The 20827-nt window shown below is 32.8% G+C and overlaps 1 pseudogene; it reads left to right on the top strand.

The window, feature by feature from the left end:
- The first annotated feature begins 2075 nt into the window (after positions 1-2075).
- On the top strand, positions 2076-18907 carry LOC149537453 (L-type lectin-domain containing receptor kinase IX.1-like; annotated as a pseudogene).
- Positions 18908-20827: the final 1920 nt, after the last annotated feature.

Below are 20827 nucleotides of genomic sequence, written 5' to 3'. Positions count from 1 at the left end.
TTTGTTCAAATGATGGACCATAAAAAAAAAAAAATTTACATACAAATGAAAGAATATAAAAATGTTAATTATAAGAGATAAACATTGAATCTATATATAACATCCCTAAATTAATAGAATGTGAATTAATTTAATCAATTAAGTTGGTGGTTCCAAAATTTAAATATTATTTCAAATGATTTCTGTAGTAAATTAATTTAATTATAAAATAAATAGAGACCAAAATTATAAAATAATAAATAAAGTTATTTCAACCCATTGTAATTCAGTAGAATATTCTTGGAGGCATTTATAAGGTGTTTCCTAGAACCATACAAAACCATCGTGGTTTTATATTTCTCATGTATTTGCAATTCATATCAAAAGTGAGACTTGTGTGTAGTTCTAGAGGTGGAAGACCCTCCCTAGTATATATTAATAGTTTTGATGGTTAACCACCATCCTTGTCTATAATTGGAAATAATTCCATAGATATTTCATTACGTGCTTCAAATTTGTGAAGTCTTTTTTCAAGGAAAAAATTGTGCATCTAGATACATTATAAGAATACAAATCTCCAATCGATAGCAATTCATTTATGTGGTTTTCATATACCCTAATCTATGATCTATTGTGTTACTCTGGATTATAATAATAGTCATTCATATTTATAAATGGATCAAGTATACTATTCAGGTGTCAATTACCAAGTGTTTCAAAGGTTGAGTGTTGAAGGGCATCAAGTGTTGAAGCATGCCAAATTATAGTGTGGGGTGTTTGATGTGTAAAGTGTAGTCGTACGGTGTGTGGTGTGTCGTGTTCACATACAGAGTGCACAACATAGTTGAAGTGTACATGATACAATGGAAGTGTTTATAGTATGGTGGTAGTCTGCAAGAGGGGTCATTAGCATATGTAGGGGACACTTATATGGAAGAGTGTGGGTTTTATATTGCAGGGAAGCCTTGTCTATCAGCATAGTACACTATATAATTAACATTTATATATGTTAAATATTAATTTTAACATATTTGGGTATCTATGAAAAGAAAGACATGTTTTAGAATATTCAAAAAAAAAAATGATTTGAGTTAATTATAAGTTATAAGAGAATCGAGACTACAATTGGTATTCAATGGTAGATATTAGCTTGTCACTCTAAGAATTACTTTTTATATGTAGGTTTGAAGGGTAAAAGAAAAATATATATCTACAAAATTTTAAAATATAAAAATGGCATTCTCTTTTGGATGATATACCCTAATCTATGACCCATTGTGCATATACCTTTTTCTACAATCTATTGTTCTACTATTTAATATAATAATAGTCATTCATATTTTTGAATAGATCAAGTATACCATTTAGTGGTTAATTAATTACCAAGCCTTGAAGGGTATTGGGCATTGAACAGTGCCAAGTTGTAGCATGGCACTTGCAACATAAAAGTGCAGTCATGTGGTATGTGGTGTGCAGTGTGTGGCGTCCATAGTGCAATGTGCATGACATGGTGGAAGTGTGCACAATATCATGGAAGCATGTATAATATGGTGGAAGTGTACATGAAGTTATATTAGCGTACTGAGGGGACACTGGTATAGAAGAGTGCATGTGTCGTATGGTAGGGAAGCCTAGTCTGTCATTCATGCAATACACTATATAGTGTGCTAGTTAAGTGGCTCACACTATATATAATTAACATTTAAATTATGTTAAATACTAGTCTTTAAACATATATTTATCTATGAAAATAAACACACATCTTAGATATGTAAAAAATAATAATCATTTTAATTATAAATTAATTAATTTAAAGTGAAAGAGGACTTCAATTATAAATTAAAAGTGAGAGAAGAGTTCAATTGGTATCAAGAGGTAAATATTATTGTCTTACTTAACTTGCCACTCTAAAAGTTTACTTCATATTTACAGGTTTGAAAGGTAAACGCTAAATATTTAATTGTCAAACTTTTATAATATAAAAATAACGACTCTTTGCTGGATGATATATAAAACTGGCCTTGTTTAATCGCTCAAGAAGAACAAAAGAGGAGAAATGATTTCTGCCAAGTGTTCTGCTTGAAGCATCTGGCAGCATGTCTGCTCTAGCAAAAATCATATGCATCTCTCTCACAATTCAATGGACTCTTGTACTTTTTTCGGAGGCCCATAAAGGTCAGCAATTCAATTTCCCTCTCTCTGATAATAGTTTCATTGAAATAGTTCCAAATGCTTCACTAATCGAGGATAGCATTGAACTTACAAAGAGTATGTACGGGGAAAATTTAAATTGGACCCGGGGTTGGGCCTTCTACAAAGAACCCATTGAAATATGGCGTAAATCTTCTGGGACTCTTGCAAGCTTTCAATCCTATTTTCGGTTCAAAATATACCCTGCAAAACAAACCAAAGAGAACTTTTATGCTGATGGTCTTACGTTCTTCATGGCTCCTTGGCGTGCAGAGCCCCCACTGAACTCATCAGGTATGTGGCTCGGACTGTTCAACAGTACAACCAATGGTAAATCATCGACCCAAACAATTGCTATTGAATTTGATACGTTCAAAAACGATATAATTGATGAATTCTTTAGCGTCAATGCGCATGATCCGGATGATAATCATGTGGGTATTGACATCAATAATATCACTTCTATCAAGACTGTTTCTTTGCCTGAGAGGCTTCACAGCGGACTAACTTGGGAAGTGTGGATTGATTATTCTGGGCAACCTAAGGAGCTGAAGGTGTTTATGGCTAGTGACAGATCAGACTTCCCTTCTCCTCGTCCTAAACATCCTACGCTGACTTATCCTCTGAATCTCTCGGATTTTCTGCCTGAACAGGTCAAAGTTGGTTTCTCTGCTTCAACTGGACTTTCCAACCAGAGGCACAATATCATCGCATGGAATTTTTCAAGCGAAACCAGTTGGGGACATAATAAAGTAGAGCATCTTTCAATGATAATTTCTCCTCCAGTGGCCGTGGTCGCCTTTATACTTGTCCTGGGCGCTGCATTAATGTACAGGCTAAAGCGTAAGAAAGGAGTAAAATCAGTTAGAGAGTTGCCAATTTCGGATCCCAACGGCCTTAAGAATGATGAAGTTGCTGAAAAATTCGATGATGAAATAAGTCTCAATGGAAGCCCTCGTGTATACAGCTACAATTGTAAATATTCAATGGATTAACGAGTTTCAGTAAGTTTGAATTTTCTTTTCATGCTATGGAAAATATTTCTTATTTATCAGTTCTAATGAATAGTTCATAAGATACAAAACTTACTTAAACTTAATGAACTTTCTAATAAAAACTTTCTAATGAATGGATCATAAGATACAAAACTTGCTTAAACTTAAGGAACTTGGTTTTTGTTAAAAAAATTATTAGTCTGAATTCTCATAGTAATATTATAATTTATCTTGTCATGGAGAATATCTGCTACTTATTAATTGATGAACTTAAGAGGTTTTCAAATGAATGGTTCCTAAGACACAAAACTTTCTTAAGGTTTTCCAATACTTCTGAACTAATTCTCATAAAACATAGGTCAATAAATCCACACTCATTAAACATCACACACTAAGGTTTGATTCCTAGGCTAAAAGTGTTAAATAGTCAAAGTTGACTTCTTTTTCAAGCTTAATTTCTTTCTTGGTGTGTTATGTTTAAGTATGACCCTGTTTTCTAAAACTTATGTATTTGGATGTTCTATAAAATCTTTTAAATTGTTCCCTATTGAGACAGTTTCGAAGAGCTAAGTAGAGCAACTGCTGAGTTTAGCGAAGATTTACTACTTGGAAGGGGAGGATTTGGAAGAGTTTACAAAGGAAATCTAGAGGACGGAGAAACAGTGGCGGTGAAAAGAATCTCAAAGAACTCAGAGGGGCTTAAGCAATACAAATCAGAAATTGCAGTACTTGACAGCTTGTCCCATCCAAATTTGGTTCCTCTTTTGGGATGGTGTCACGAAAATAGTGGCGAACTTCTTTTGGTTTACCAGTACATGTCGAATGGCAGCCTGGACAGGTATTTATAGATATGTAATTTTGAACTTTTAGATTAGATTGTGTATATTTACATCAACATTTCAGATCACATTCTATGATTGTGTATATATTTTGTTATGATGATATTTTGAATCACATTCTATGATTTATTATTAGGTATTTGTTTATAATATTGATTTTGTAGAATTCATTGTAGATATCTTTTTTTACATCAACATTTCTATCACATTCTATGATCCACCATCAGGTATTTGTTTGTAAGAGCTTCTAAATTTGATTGTGTGTATCTTTTCTTACATCAACGTTTCAAACCACACTCTATGATCCATCATCAGATTTTTGTTTGCTGGGCGAGCTCAGATTCGAAATCTGAGTTGGAGCGAGAGATTTAGAATAGTGAGCGGCTTAGCTTCGGCTCTTCACCATCTCCACGTGGAATCAAGCCCACGCGTTCTGCACAGAGACATCAAATCGAGCAACATAATGTTGGACTGCAACTTTATGGCACGCCTTGGGGACTATGGTTTGGCACGGTTGATGGAGCACGATAACACCTCATATTACACAGACCCTAGTGGAACCCATGGTTATATCGCACCGGAGTGCGCTGAAACACACAGGGCCAGCTCCGAATCAGATGTTTTCAGCTTTGGTGTTGTGGCTCTGGAAATTGCTTGTGGAAGGCGTGCGTTGGACAGAGAGCTTGTGGCCTCTAACATGGGTTTGGTCGGGTGGGTTCGCAGTATGAACGAAGCGGGACACATACTTGAGGCGGCTGACCCAATGCTTGATAAGGAAAATGATGGTAAGCAAATTGAACGCTTGATGCTCGTTGGATTGTGGTGCTCTGTTCATGACTATAGAAAGAGACCAAGAATACAGCGAGCTCTTCAAGCCCTCAACTTTGAAGTCCAAGTGCCCAAGCTTCCCCGCAAACTATCTGGAGAGACTTATCGGCCACTTAAAAAGAGGTTCAAGTTTATCAGTTCTGCCTTCTGTATTTAATGATAATGGTAGGGAGTGTGTTAAGGTTTAGGTTTACAAGAAATAAAACAGAAACAATAAAAAATCAAGTGGATTTTTAGATAGGATAGAGTGTGATCTTCACTTTCCTTTAGAAATGGAGGACCAGACAGAATAGAATTTGTTCAAAATCTGCATTTCTATAGTAGCCTCTAATTTTTCTAAGCATAGAATTTGTTGGAAATCTTCACTTTTACCTATTTTTTTTCCATTTCCATAATGTAAAGTTAAGTGTAGAAATATAATTAGATTATTAAATTTGATTTGTCACTAAATGCTATAGATTGACTTGAAAGTAATAGAGCTTTCTTTCACTTAATCCCTGAACTCATCAAAACATTTTTTTAAAATTGTGGATATAATGTTAAGTGTAGAAATTTACTTAAATTATTAAATTTGATTTATCAGTAAATGCTATCGGTCCATGACTTGAAAGTAATAGATCTTTCTTTCAGTTATTCCTTCCACTCATCATAACATTTTTTTTAATAGTGCATATTATGTTAAATGTAGAAATATACTTAGATTATTAAATTTGATTTATTAGTAAATGCTATTTATTTGTGACTTGAAAGTAATAGATCTTTCTTTCAGTTATTCCTTCAAGTCATCAAAATATTTTGTTTTAATTGTACATATAATGTTAAGTGTAGAAATATAATTAGATTATTAAATTTAATTTATTAGTAAATGCTATTGGTTGGTGACTTGAAAGTAATAGATCTTTCTTTTAGTTATTCCTTCAACTCATGAAAACATTTTTTTTAATTGTGTGTGTGCGTGTGTGTGTCTGTGTGTGTGTGTGTGTGTGTGTGTGTGTGTGTGTGTGTGTGTGTGTGTGTGTGTACATTGACGCACATATTTACATAGATACACACGTAGGTGCATGTGCACATGTGCACACATACATATGAATACAACAAGAAATTTGTCAATTCATAATATTGCCTTTCATTATATTAAAGGCATGTAGAGCAACTCTACTCGCATACTTTTTCAAATCCATTTTAAACATTCTTGAAATGCTTTGGTTAACAAATTGATCTTTGGTATAATACAACTCAAGCCCTCAAAAAACCAATATATATTTTTTACTTTCAAAATAAATGGCTTATGCTCTTAACAAGAAAACAAAAAAGGCATCTAATGAACAACCATCACTATAAAGTATTAATGAATTGGATGTAAACTCATATTCTAAAAAATACAACTTATATCTATGTTTTCATTTTGACAACCATGAAAATTGAACACAACACACAACCATAAGAGGGATAGAATGAGCAAAAGCATAAAAGTAAAAGAACAAAACCAATAGTGTCACACTAAACACCTTATAACTAAAAATTAAAACACAGTTAACGAATTTAATTAATTCATTATGTTTCATTTTTTATTCATCCATTCAACATGAGAAATAATGAAAAGTAAATCAGTGAACAACAACCATGATTCCTACCTTTCTATTATCAAAATTAATGTTGGGACATGTACTTTGTGGGAGAATTTGTTTAAATTTGGATGCTTCAAAGCCATGAAAGAATCATTGTCTAGAGGGTTCCAGAGGTTCCATTGAGCTAGCTCTTTCTCTTAAGGAACCAAATTATGAGTGGGGTTTACTTTAGTGGCAAATCTAACTTATTGGAGACCCTAAATTTGGAAGAAAAAAATTACACTTTTGGGGTGGCAATGTTGCACGCACTTTATGAAATTAGGGTAGCAAGCTTCGTCCAATCAACATTAATGATACATAATTACTTTTATTTTAGCAATGATTTCGTCAATAGAATCAAATCTTTTGAAATGAAAAACTAAATATTATCACCTTCAATTTGCAAGGTTTGCTTCAATTGATGGTCATATTTGCCAATATGTGGTAGAAATTAAAGCTCGGTTATAGGCTAAATGCATATATTTTATAGGTGTCTCTTTTGTGGAGAGTTTCCATGGAAATTTTTATCAATTCTCACTTTGGGCTAAAAAGATTTTATTATGGACACATGTCTTTATTTTGGGAACTGTTTCTAAATCTTGGTGTCCTTCAAAAGTTTTACCCAAAATAGGATTTGGGCTATTGATTAAGAACCATCTAATGGTTATAAAAATATAGTTTCGATATTTTATATGATATAATATTAAATTAGGACAAGTTAATAAAATATTAAATGTTATTTGAGTTGTCAGGGTGCTACCCATAAAAACTCCCATGGGGAGCTTTCCCTCAACCCTGCCCTATATGGCAATAGGGAGCACACCAGATTCACCAACATTTTATAGAATTTCAATACAATTGAAAATAATTGCTAATAGAATTTAAAAAAATCTATTTAAAGAAAAAAATCACCAATAAAAATTAAATTTCTCCCCTAAAATAATGTTAGATTTGACAAAGTTTTATAATCTTTTACAAAGGGAGGTTTCTTAAAGTTATCCTTTATTAGGAGGTTCCTTTGGCTAATAATCCTTCCTTTGAGATTTAGGTTTTTATGGGCTCAAGGGTTTGGGAAGTTCTCATAGTAGATGTTGAAGGAGGAGACGTTAGGAAGATTGGTCTTAAGGAAGTCCAGAGTTCTATCCACATGGTGCTACCAAGTAGTTACTTTAGGGCAAGGGGGATGATTGAGTGAGTTGCTATGTCTTTTTGAAAGGGGTTAGAGAAGCTTTCCTTCGATTTCTAGGAGCCTCTACCTTCATTCATTCTATAAACCCGTTTGTTTTTAATTTTGAGAAAATCCTTGAAATGGTAGATAGAGCTCAAAGTCATTGGGTAGAGGTTAATAAGATGAGAAAGAAATTCTTGGCCTCCAATTTCAATATGGTCTCTAAGATAAAGACCAAACTTGATGTGGGAGGGAAGAAGCCCATCTTGGGAAGGGAAAACAAAAAAGAAACTAGATAAATAGAAAGTAAAGCTAATATTATGGATGGAAAATAATAGATCATCTAGGAGAGCTTTACTATATGTTCTAAATGAAGATTGTTTCCTAGAACATAAGAGGATTGAATGCTCCTCACAAGCAAGACGTTATGAGAAATATGGTTGAAGATCATCCACCAGGTATAAATCTGGTCCAAGAAATAAGGATGCCAAGTGAAAATGTGGAACTACTCTCTTTTTTCAAAAATGGTAAAGTGTTTGGTTCTAGTTCTCAAGGAGCATCAAGAGGAGTAGCTTTATTTTGTAACAAGGCTATTGATTAAGGCAAGTTGATCTTGTCTGAGAACAACCTTTTGTGTATTTTGTTTCTTCATATTAGGAATAAATTATCTTAGATTCTCTCCAAAAATTATGCCCCCAACACAAATGTGGGTAGATTGGGTTTTTGGGAGAGATTGGATGCCTTTAGACACCCTACTCCTATGGAAACTTGGCTCATTTTGGGGGACTTCAATAATACCATAAGAGATTTAGAGAAGGTTGGAGGAGTTTTGATCCAAAGCCATTTATAGGATAGGTTGGATCTAATGAGCTTCATTATCTCTCAATCCCTAGTGGATGTTTATCTTCAAGTGCTAAATTTTATGTGATCTAACAATAGAACAAAGGAAAACATGATTCAAGTTAAGTTGGACAAGATGCTTCTCTCGGTCAACTAGCTAAACTTGTTCTAATTCACCCTATTGACCCTTCCTACAATAGGTTTAGTTCATTTTCCTATTTCTCTAGTATTAAAAGCTTCAACTATTAAATAAATTTCCCTTTTGAATCTGAAAAAATGTGGTTGGAACATCGTAATTTAAGAGGAAAAATCCAAGAGTGGTAGGATATCTAGATAGATGGGTCTGCTATGTTTATGTTGGTAAAAAAATGAGTTTTAATAAAGGTAAGGTGAAAGCTATATGTGAGTTAGAAGTCTATACAAGATTCAGGGGATTTTCAAGGATTAGAGAATAAAGAAAAGATTGCCTTGTTGAAATACCATGATATTATTACTATAGAGGAGCATTTTTGGAAAAAGAGATCTATAACATTGTGGTTGAACTTAGGCCGTAGAAATTCTAAATTCTTTCGTATTACTATATCTAAACACAAGGCTATTAGAAGATTCTCTAGAATTATTTCTAACTCTAGAATGAAAATGTTTGATAAAAAGATCTTGGGAGAGTTTTTCTTTTTCTCTTCCCTTCTTTCTAAAGACCTAAAACCTTCTTCAAAGGATCTAGTGTGCTCTCACAAGTAGTTTATCATTAACAAGGTGATTGTGGGAGAATCAACTATAAAGGATACTATTGGGTGTAAATAAATTCTTCATTCGTATGCTTTGTGCTTAGGTCAACTTATTAAGTGTAAAAAAACTATGTTTTCATCTTAAATACTATGGGTAAATGACAAGGAAGAATAGTTGGAATCTTGGATTCCCAAATTAAGACCTTGCATGTGACCTATCTTCATTTTCCTCTTGAAACTAAACCCCTTGATTCCTTTAGGGCTTCCCTGGTGGATGGGTTTCAAAGAAATTTTTCTAGATGGGAAGGTTCACTTCTTAGCCAAGATGGAAAATTAAAAAGTTTATAAAGTCAAATCTTCAAAGTCTTCCAATTTATGCCTTAAAAGTTTGTTCAAAATTCTTGGATAGTTTCAAGAATCTATAGAAAGAATCTAAAAAATAATAATTGTCATGAGAGTGGAAGAAAATAAAAGAAGGGGACACATTGAAAATATTTAATTTTAATTAATAGAAAGAATTTGTACTAGGATTGTAACACACAAGTGAGAAGCATTCTTAACAAGAGGAGCACCAGCACCCTTAAACACCTTTTCAATGGGTTTCTTTAACTCCCTTCAAAAATTCAATTAGTGGTGATCAGTTAAGGATCCATTCTACAAATAGAGAGTGGAGTTATCATATTCCAAACTTTGAGAGATGGAACCAAGATGAGACTTTAGTAGAATGGAGCTAAGTAACATGGTCTCTAGAGTTAAACAAATACAAAAATAAGAAAACAAAAATCAAGCCCAACTTTTAGAAATTGTATCCACCCTTATAAATTCACCAAAGGAATTAGTGATTCCTTCGATCACCTCATCATCATAGAATTCAAAGGAAGACTAAGGATATGGACCCATGTAGAAACTGCAACATTAAGATGGGCCACTAGGTAAAGCCTAGGATACTATTTATAGAGCTAGATAGGATCTTTCCTATAGGAACATGAACCCAAGGCCAAAATATGGAGACAGTCTTCCTTAAGAGGAAGAGAGAATCCAAAGAAACATTTAGGAAAGGAAGACATAGTAACAAAAAAACCCTTTAGGCCCCAAGAGTTAAAAATAAACTTTTAGGCTAGTACAATATCTGGTTAACAACCTTCAAACTTTCTAACTAGCGCACTCTATATTTTAGAAAGGGAGTGGTCTAGAGAAAGGTCCACAACATTAACACAAGTTCCTTCTGCATATTTAACAACTACCGCTCCACCTCTTGAAAAGAAGGAATCCTTAAAAAATAGATTTTCCCAAGACTTCATAGACTTATCTTTTGAAAAGAGGAGAGAAGACCCATTTACCTTATAGATAGCCTTCACCTTTTAGGGACCTATCACACTAAAGTTTACATCTAAGATCTCTAGGAAAAGGAATGAGATGGTCCCACATTAGACATCATGGATGCAACCCCTATGAAAACCTAAAATACCATCATCGCCAAGCTTTCCAAGGTCAAGAGATGCCCCCCAACTCCTTCTATTATCAAGCTTTGACCCTACTAGGGAATCCTCACTAGTACTTGTAGGAACCATATTTAAGTTTTCTTTAAAGATGTAATCAATGATTTGATATTCCTTACATATCTTTATGAATATATAGAGGTATATAAGGCAAATGTTATTTATAAAGATATATTATTTAAATAAAATAGGGCTCAAAATTTAGTCAAATAACCACATATATAACATAGGAATTAAACAACCCTACCAAGATCCACTAAGTGGTAGAAATACTAAGAAAAACAAAGAGGTAATTATCTTATCCATTTATTCCAAACTTTGGATATGAATAGAAGCCTAGATTTGACAAACATTCTACTACTCTATTGTATTCCCTATAGATATGATTAAAACTAACAAAATCCAATGAAGTACATGATTTAATAATGTAGTTAACAACCATAACTAATTTCTAACTTACATCTTCATAATGTTATAAGTCAATAGATGCATAACCACCTATTAATCAAATTTACAAATATGTGATTCAGGAGCATCCGAGGATCAAGTTTGTTGACTTAGATTTGGGTTTCGGTCAAGATTTACTTTTGAGGGTCAGAACTTTTGACTCAGATGTGGGTTTTGGCTGAAATTTTTGAGAAAGTTGCATAAGGAAGAAATATCATCTTAGCCTCCGAAATTAGATTTTTGTGTTTTTGTTTCAGTTTTTTATAAAGATGTTTTTGTAATAAATTCGAAATCATATTCTTGATTTTGTAGATTAGTTGGCAATTCATCTTGCCTTGGTTGGGGATTTTCTTGGGAAAAATCAAGATTCGTAGAATGAGTTTTGAAAATTACCTAAAATAGAAAAATCTATTTTCCCAAAAAACTACCAAATATGGTAATTTTTGAAATTGTAATAAGTAGTTTTATTTCTTTCATTAGAGGAGCAAAGTGGAGTTGGAAAAGTTTAATAAAGAATTTGGCATTCTGAAACTTCTGTGTTGTGTAATTTGGGTAAGTGCAAGAAGTTCGATCTCACTTTTGGGCAAAAAGTGGAAGTGTTTTTCCTATTTTTTAAATTTCTTGTCAATTAATGTCAAAATTTGAGGCATTTACAGATTGAATATACAAAAAGTGTAGGAATCAAAATTGTAGTGCTCAAAATCTACTTTTTGAAGATGTAATTTATTTGTGTACCCATATGATAGATTTTTTTTTGGTATGGATCTTTAATAATGACTTTTTCAAAATGTTTATTTTAGGACCATACCGCACTTGTATATGAACATTAGAATTTGACACAAATAAATAAATTTTCGTAAATCCTTTTACAGGAAGTTACCTAACACACCAAAGATTGATGAAAATATTTTCCTTGAATTTTTATTGAATAATTTTTTTATTATTAATTTTTAATTGGCTATAAAGGTAAATTTTAAAACCTCTTATGTACGAACACTATAATTTGATCAAAATTTTATTTTTTTCAAAAATTATTTTCTTTAACCTCAAAACAATTGTATCTAGATTGATGACATATAAATTAATTTAAGAAAAACCATAAAATAAAAAAGTTATTAAAGTTTTAGTAAGCCTCGCTATTTTACATTTAGGTACCACCTTTGATTAAAAAATAATGCAAGAATGTTAAATAAAATCATAATACTATAAAACTTATATTTCTTAAATCAAGACACTGAGAACTCTAATAGGTTTTTGTTTCGTAAAAAAATTGATTGGGAAGACCCTCTAAAAATCATGGCAAAACTTGAATTTGTTAGTTCAATGCCTTAGCCAATTCTTTAGAGGTCAAGGCATAGGCTTGGTCTCACCAAGCCTATCCCGAACTGAAATACGAGGTGAGAGAAAAAATACCACCCCATGTTGTAATAAATGGACACCTATTTTTTAAAATTCAAAAAAAGGGTGCCAGTTTTGGAAAAGTAAAATCAACATTTTAAATCCCAAAAAAGAAAAAATTTAATGGTTTTTTAGAAATGGGTGCCCGTTTCTTAAAATTTTCTATTTTTTATTTTTTCAAAAATGAGCACCCATTTTTTGAAACTAGAATATGGGTACCCGACTTTTAAAGAAGTGTGTGTCCATCTCTTAAAATTTGGATTGGGTATCCAAGCCTAATACAAGTGCCCATTTCTAAAAGAGCATGATCTCAATCCATGAACTTCTGTAGATTTGAGACCCAACTTCTTACTTTGACCCATTTTCTGAGTTATTATTTTGATTAGTGTGGGTTGCATCAATAGGCATGCTCCATCCAACAACACAAGCACACTCCACAACATAAAAAATATAAATGCCCTTTGTTGAATTGTTATGCATTTTTTGAAGAGTTTTACCATATGTATTATTGGCTTCAACCTCCAAAAGTAAAATTAGTTACTAGATAGAAGCTATTCTTGTTTCAAAAATCAAGCCAGATATCATCCTTTAAACTTTCATTACCTTCATGTCTTTTGAAGGTAGAATATTTTTTCTAAACTTCAACACTACTACGAGCACTTTGTAGCATGTAGGAAAAGATTGTATCAATTAGCAAAAGGAGTTCTTAGGTGGAGTGGCATTCAGCTTCACAACAATATCATATTAGTGATATTCCCATCAAAATAAAATTTATATAATTATTAAATAAAAAATTAATAAATAAGAATAATATAAATATTGATATAATTATAATATAATATTTTAATTATATAATATTTTTTATTATAATTTTTATATTAAAGTATGAAAATGAATAAACAATAGAATTTTTACTATAAAAATTTATTTATATTATATTATTAAAATAAAAAATGTGTTATAAATCACATTATGTTGGCTTATGTTTGTTTTAGTTCTCCTTTTCTCTTTATTTGGTTCCTTTTTTGTGTTGAGGGTGTTGTTTAGAGCTTATATCTTATATCAAAATATAAATTAATGAGAAAACTATATATATGTATGTATGTATACAATTGAAATTAATAAATATTTTATAGATTAGGAGTATATATAATTAATAAATTAAAATTCACAACCCCTTGCTTCAAAATGACACAATAGATTGAAATAGAAATATAAAAACTTATTATATTTTTATTAAGATAAGGAATGCAAAGGATATATGAAATTAATCTACAAAGCATAATGGAGAAATGCACAATAAAATAAAATTCCCACAAGGGACTTTACAATATTCCTTACCAAATTGTTGAATAAGACAAGGTATAGAAGAAAGCAAAAGTTAAGAAGGTAAAAGAGAAAAAGTAGGAACAAATGTTAAATAAGATTAATTTTCAATTTTTAATTGTATACATGTGGAAAACTATCTTATAATAGGATCGTTGGTAAATGTATTAAGTCTACTACTTTGGTTTAGTTGTTTTAAATATAGCTTTAGTAGAATCTAGGAGGTCTACTTTGATTTTAACACCTTGGACAACAATAATTTATTTGATTTGAGATTGAGAAACAAAAAGGTAACTTATACACAATAATCTTAAGTTTTAAGGTTCAATGTTATAATAAAATGTATATATCGTACATCTATTTTTGAAATTCAAAGTAGCCAAAAATGGGGACCAACGAAGAAAAATTAATGTTGCAGAGTAACTATAAGTCAAATATAGAACATTTTAACCTAACCCTCTTTTTAGTTTTAAAACACCCACATTAGAGTGTCTCAAAATATAACCAGCATTAAGTAACTAAGAAAAATCTTAAACATCATATATACATAGCCCATAATAAAAAAGAGTCAAAAGAAGCACCATGAATAGAGCCCAAATGGGCCAAGTTCCATAATAAACAACATAATGAAAACTAGGAGTTTGCATATTCTTATAAGTGTTCATGTACACAACACAATAGTTTGCACTCCATTTGAGCACATGTTGTCCAATGTATCTCTTTATGAGATACACCTTTTGTAGTGCCCCACCCAGAGATCCTTGGAAAAAGGATTCAATACAAGAAAAGATAATTTTTTTTTAAAATAAGTATGGGTGTGCATGTGACACTTAACATATGAGGATCACAAAAATCACAATGAAAGACTTAAGCACAATCCTGGCAACCAATGAATCTCCAAACACCACTACCCAATTGACACACACAAACAAAGAAGTCAAAAATAAAAGATGACAATGGAATGAAGAATCTAAGATCTATCAAGGCTTGAAAAGTTAAGAAAACCCAAATGGTACTTAAAACACCAAAAAATGATCCTTGAAAACTAGTGGAGATTTCCCCTCTTTTTCATGCAAGGAAAATAGTAGATAGAATTCTCGCATGAGGAAGTAGATCACAGCACATGAGAAACTGCCTTTAGCATGAGGAAATGCACCAAATGGCATGAGGAAGTACTTGGCTTAGTAGCCAAAACACACAAAATTAGTGTGGGGATTTGTATAGGGAAGTGCTAAGAGCTGCACAAGAAAACCCAGCACACCATGCAAAGTTTTACACTTTCATGAGAGAAAGTGAAATTTTGTGCAAGGATCCGAAACAAAAATCCATAAAACATAAAGTTAAAAAGCTAATAAATGAATTTCCTCTACACCAGGGAGTACTAGATCCACCAATCAAGGCATAGACACTCAAATGCTAAATTGTAAGATGAAAAAATACAGAAACAATCTAAAACAAAGCAGTAAAAGAACATACTAAAAATAATATCGCAATGAACTAAAACTACCAAAATAAGTGTACGATTCTTGTCAACCATAATAGCATCATAAGACCTCAAAGGCCTTAGCCATCCCCTATGTGTAACATCCCAAACTACAAACTAGATGGTCAGAGTTGTCTTATAAGGATGTCACTACTAAAGCATAATAACATGATAAGAATAGGAAATCTAACATGCTAAACCAAATGCAATAGATACTCCAACTAAGCAGCTAACGTCATCTAATCATATGTTGAATATCATGATAAGGAAATGCATCAATAAACTAACATCATAAAAAATGGATAAACAACCATTCTAATAAAAGCATAAATCACAAGAAAGCATACTCTAGAACCCAAAGTACTAAGTGAAAACATCGAGCAATGGTCGCACTGGAACAATAAACCATCTCTCTACACTGGTCCCTAGTAGTGGTATAGGTAGCTATGCCTCCCAACCATGTGAAACCCGTATGACCATTTTCATCATGTTGATGGAGATAGCAATCCAATCACACACACACATTAAGCACAATGTCCATGGCTAACACTCACCATAGACAATAATGATGATTGAAACCAAGACCATGAGACAATGCAAATACTACAAGTCTTGGTTAGACACTCAACAAGCTACTATGTAGGAGTTGAGATCGTGGAGAGTTGCTTGGCATCAGAAATCTCAAGCTAGTATTGGCAGCTCAAACTTCCTAACCAAAGGAGCATGTGCATCCTGAATCTTTTTATTATCTTAGTTTTATTACCACCCAATAGTTTTATTTAGTTATCACTTACTTAAAAATTCCTCTTCCAACCCATGGAAGTAGCCACCTGGCTGTGAGATAGAAGCCCCTCCATATGCTACCCTATCCTACCCATGCTCATCCAATGATAATTGCTTGTAAGCATGCATATTCCAAACACAACCCCAAATGATCATAATCTTTGGCAAGTCCATGGAAGATCAGGCCTCGCAAGTTACCCAAAAAATGCACGCAGACATGCTTGTGTGTGGTGCACCACCATCATGAAAATCATAATATAAGAACTAGATGAGAACACAAGAAAAATATCACTCAACTGAAAACAAGCTTAGGAGGATAGATGTGGTATGCATCCCAATGCAACATACAAGTGAAAAAATGGTCTAACTAACATCCAAATTGGATGATCCAAGTCTACGACCAACATCATGCCAAGAAAACTTTAAAAAATAAGGTGGCATGCAAAACGAGGTAGAAATCCCAAAATTGAAAAAAAATGAAATTAAAACCCATTTGGTCTTTGGAAACAAAAGCTTTGAAAATCTAATAAAATTTGGGTTTAGACACCACATGCAAAAATAGGTTGCATAATAGTGCAAAAATCCAAACCCTCATCCCAAAAACTAGGAAAATGTCCATACCCAACCAACTGGGCAAAACCAACAAATAGAAATGGAGGGGAATAGTAGTTCTCAACTTCTAAACAAACAACTACCATAAACAAAACTAGAAATGGAGCTAAAACATGAAAACAGGAAAACCCTACTTGACAGCCAAAAGGACTAAAATGGAAAACACCTAGGAAAAATAAATAATCGATAGATATGGTCAAAAATGATAATAGAGCAAGCTCTCCCTAAGCTGGATCCAATGAGTCCATCCTCATGAAGATTCCATGCCCATAGCTCTCACAATGGATTTAAGACCAATCCTTCTGAAAAGGATTTCACAAAAGTTTCTCAATTTTTCAATTTCCAAAAGTGAGAAGTGAGCAATTAAATTTCTCTTTCAATACTTATTCACTTTTCGAGTGAATAATCGATTAGGAAAAATAGCTAGTTAAACTATCTAAACTCTGAATCAACCCAAACAAAAATAGGCCATTCCTAGCAATAGTAATTCATCTATGCCAAAGCTGCCATAAATTAAATTCAATAAAATTTAAAGCCAAAAAATCCAAAATCACAGAAATTACCATAACTTCTTTTACGACAATGCAAACTTTTAAATGCACAGACACAATCATAAGTCTAGTTACAAAATGCAAATGCATTCAAATTTAATAATCACTGAAAAGTTTAATTTAAACAATTAAATAAGAATACATCAACCATACAGGGACTACATTGGTAAAATATAAATAGTTGAATCACTAACTCCATGTGCCATTACCAGAGATATAAATCCTACATACTAAGACACATGATCAAGTGCAATTGCATATACTAACATATCCAAAGCAATAAATTTATTAAATAACTACTTTAACCATTTATTCAATTATGTTGAAATAATCCATTTACATCACTCACATTCACATAAAACATAATGAAACAAGAATGAAGTAAATATCCATAGCACAAAATCCATCACATAATATAATTAGAGATATGTCCAAAATGTCAGATAACCAAATATCATCATAGATCTATAGTCACCTCAAAATGGCATCAACGTGGAATTATGATAAATTAAACAACATAGTAGTGAAACATCCATGATACTAAAATAAACCTGTATAACATCCAACCCTCAGGTCATCTCAAATGAAACATAACAAGAGTATCAAGTTTCTCGCGAATCAAAACATAACAAGCTTTAGACTGCAAACATTAGAGGCACTACATCCTCCTCTACTAGCATAGGATTACTCCTAGAAGCTTGCAAAAAGATAGGGATACAATCCTCTCAATTGTGTAGCATCTTCTCAAGTTGCAGAGGTCTCATCACTTGGGTCCTAATGGATCAGTTTTATGATTATGTATATCTCTTTTTACATTAACATTTCAGATCAGTTCTATAATTATGTATATTTTTTACATCAACATTTCAAATCACACTCTATGATCCATCGTCAAATATTTATCTGTAATTTTGAGCGTTAAATTTGATGGTGTATATCTTTCTTGACATCTAACTTCTAATCACAGTCTATGTTCCATCATCGAATATTTATACGACGGACGAACCCACATTCGAAATCTGAGTTGGAACGAAAGATTCAGAATAGCGAGCGGCTTGGCTTCGGCTCTTCACCATCTCCACGTGGAATCAAGCCCACGCGTTCTGCACAGAGACATCAAATTCAGCAACATAATGTTGGACTGCAACTTTGTGGCACGCCTTGGACACTATGTTTTGGCCCGCTTGATGGAGCACGAAAACAGCTCATACTACACAAACCCTGGTGGAACCCGGGGTTATATCGCACCGGAGTGCTTTGAAACACACAGGGCCAGCTCTGAATCGGATGTTTTCAGCTTTGGCGTCGTCGCTCTGGAAATTGCTTGTGGAAGGCGTGCGTTGGACAGCGAGCTTGATGCCTCTAATATGGTTTTGGTCTGGTGGGTTCGCAGTATGAACGAAGCGGGACACATACTTGAGGCAGCTGACCCAATGCTTGATAAGGAAAATGATGGTAAGCAAATTGAACGCTTGATGCTCGTTGGATTGTGGTGCTCTGTTCATGACCATAGGAAGAGACCAAGAATACAGCGAGTTCTTCAAGCCCTCAACTTTGAAGTCGATGTGCCCAAGCATTCCCGCAGAATATCTAGAGAGGCTTATTCAGTGGAAGGCTTAAACATTACATATTAAGGTTTCATTATAAGACTAAAAGTGTTAAATAATCAAAGTTGACTTATTTATGAAACTTAATTTTTCTATTAGTCTGCCATATTTAAGAGTGGCCTTCCCTTATTGACTTCTATAAAAGAGGTTGGACCTTATCATTTCTGCCAGCTGTATATTATGATAGGGAGTGTGTTAAGGTTTCAAGTCTGTTGTTTAAGTTTGTAAGAAATAAAACTAGAATAGTAAAACATGAAGGGAATTTGTAGACAGGATAGATTTTGATCTATGTTTTGCTTTGGAAATGGAGGAGCCGACGTAATAGAATTTGTTAGAAATTTGCACTATTATCATAGCCTTTACTTTTTCCAAGCATAGAATTTGTTGGAAATCTTCACTCGTCTCATTTTTTTCCATTCACATAATGTTAAGTGTAGAAATATAATTAGATTATTAAATTTCATTTATTAGTAAATGCTATTGATTGATGACATGAAAGTAATAGATCTTTCTTTCAGGCATTCCTTCAACTCATAAAAACATTATTATTAATTCCTTATATAAATATTATACATGTGTGTATATGAAGAACTGATTATGCTTGTCAAATCACAACAACATGAACACGATGATTAGCTCCCAAGATTGATTTGGAGTCTACAACTCATTTGGAATTGAGCAATCTCTAATCTTTACTCCTTTGATAATGGTTCCACCAATCTTCCCCTTTGTGATTGATGGAAACCACAACACCATTTATACAATTTAATTCCTCAGTGAAAACTTCACAATGTCTAAAGGAAATTCTTTGACAACTACATACTTAGAAAATAATATCATGTTTTATTAACTTACTTTTCTTTATCTTCAACATCTCCCTATTAGATAGTTGACTCTTTCTGGTGCACTATTGCTTTTCTTTCTTTAATTTGTTACTTCTACCTTTCTCTATGTTTCACCACTCTCTACACCTTTTTTGTGCAAGTTCTCTTCTTAGTTTTCTGCCTTGCTCTATTCACTTGTTGGTCATCTTCCTTTCTTTTTTCATAATGTTCAATCTCTTCCCCCTTTTCTCTTTGTGTAGGTACTATAATTTAGTTATCCCACTTTGATAATAATGCCAAAGGTGTATACCTATCACCTTTATCTATGTGACTACTCCCCATATGGAGTATTCCCTTACTGATCATCAATCTAGTGTAAGTTGTAATCTTTAAAGATCATTGATTAATTTCTGAATTTTTTCTTTACTCTAGTCATAATAGGCATATGACCCTTGACTTTCCTCTAAGATACTCAAACATATCCTTTTGAAGAGGTTTTCTAAAGATATCTACCAATGGTTCTTTTATTGGAACATATTCCAATCCAAACTATTTATCTTGTACTTTCTGTCTCAAGAAGTGATACTTAATGGAAATGTGTTTTTTCTTTGAGTACATTATCAATTTATTAGTTATTTTGATGGAACATGTATTATCACAATTCATTACCAATTAGTTCTTTTACCATTTCCTAAATACCTTCAAGTATCTATTTAATCCATACTACATGTGTGCAATTTATCATTGTAGCTACAAATTCAACTTTTGAAGTTGATTGAGAAACTCAATTTTTCTTTTGGTTGGCCCATGCTACCAATCTTCTTCGAAGAAAGAATGCATGACTACTTGTTCTCTTTCTATCGTCTACATATATTGCCTAGTCAACATCTGTAAAGATACTAAATTCAAATGTTCCTTTCTAAGTGTACCATAATTTATATTCTTCAATACCCTTCATGTATATGAAGATTCTCTTTATAGAAGTCATGTGTGGCTCTTTAGGATTGAAAAAGACTATTGCCACTATCCCCACTATCTGTGAAGTATTTGGCCTATTATGTATTAAATACTATATTTAAATTTATTTACTTTTTCCTAGGAAGAAGCCATAACTTTTTGGTAG

The sequence above is a fragment of the Cupressus sempervirens genome, chromosome 9 (assembly GCF_028749045.1).
Source record: "Cupressus sempervirens isolate cs-2001-9-10 chromosome 9, ASM2874904v1, whole genome shotgun sequence".
Taxonomy (NCBI): Eukaryota; Viridiplantae; Streptophyta; class Pinopsida; order Cupressales; family Cupressaceae; genus Cupressus; species Cupressus sempervirens.
This window is presented reverse-complemented; position numbering and strand designations above follow the sequence as displayed.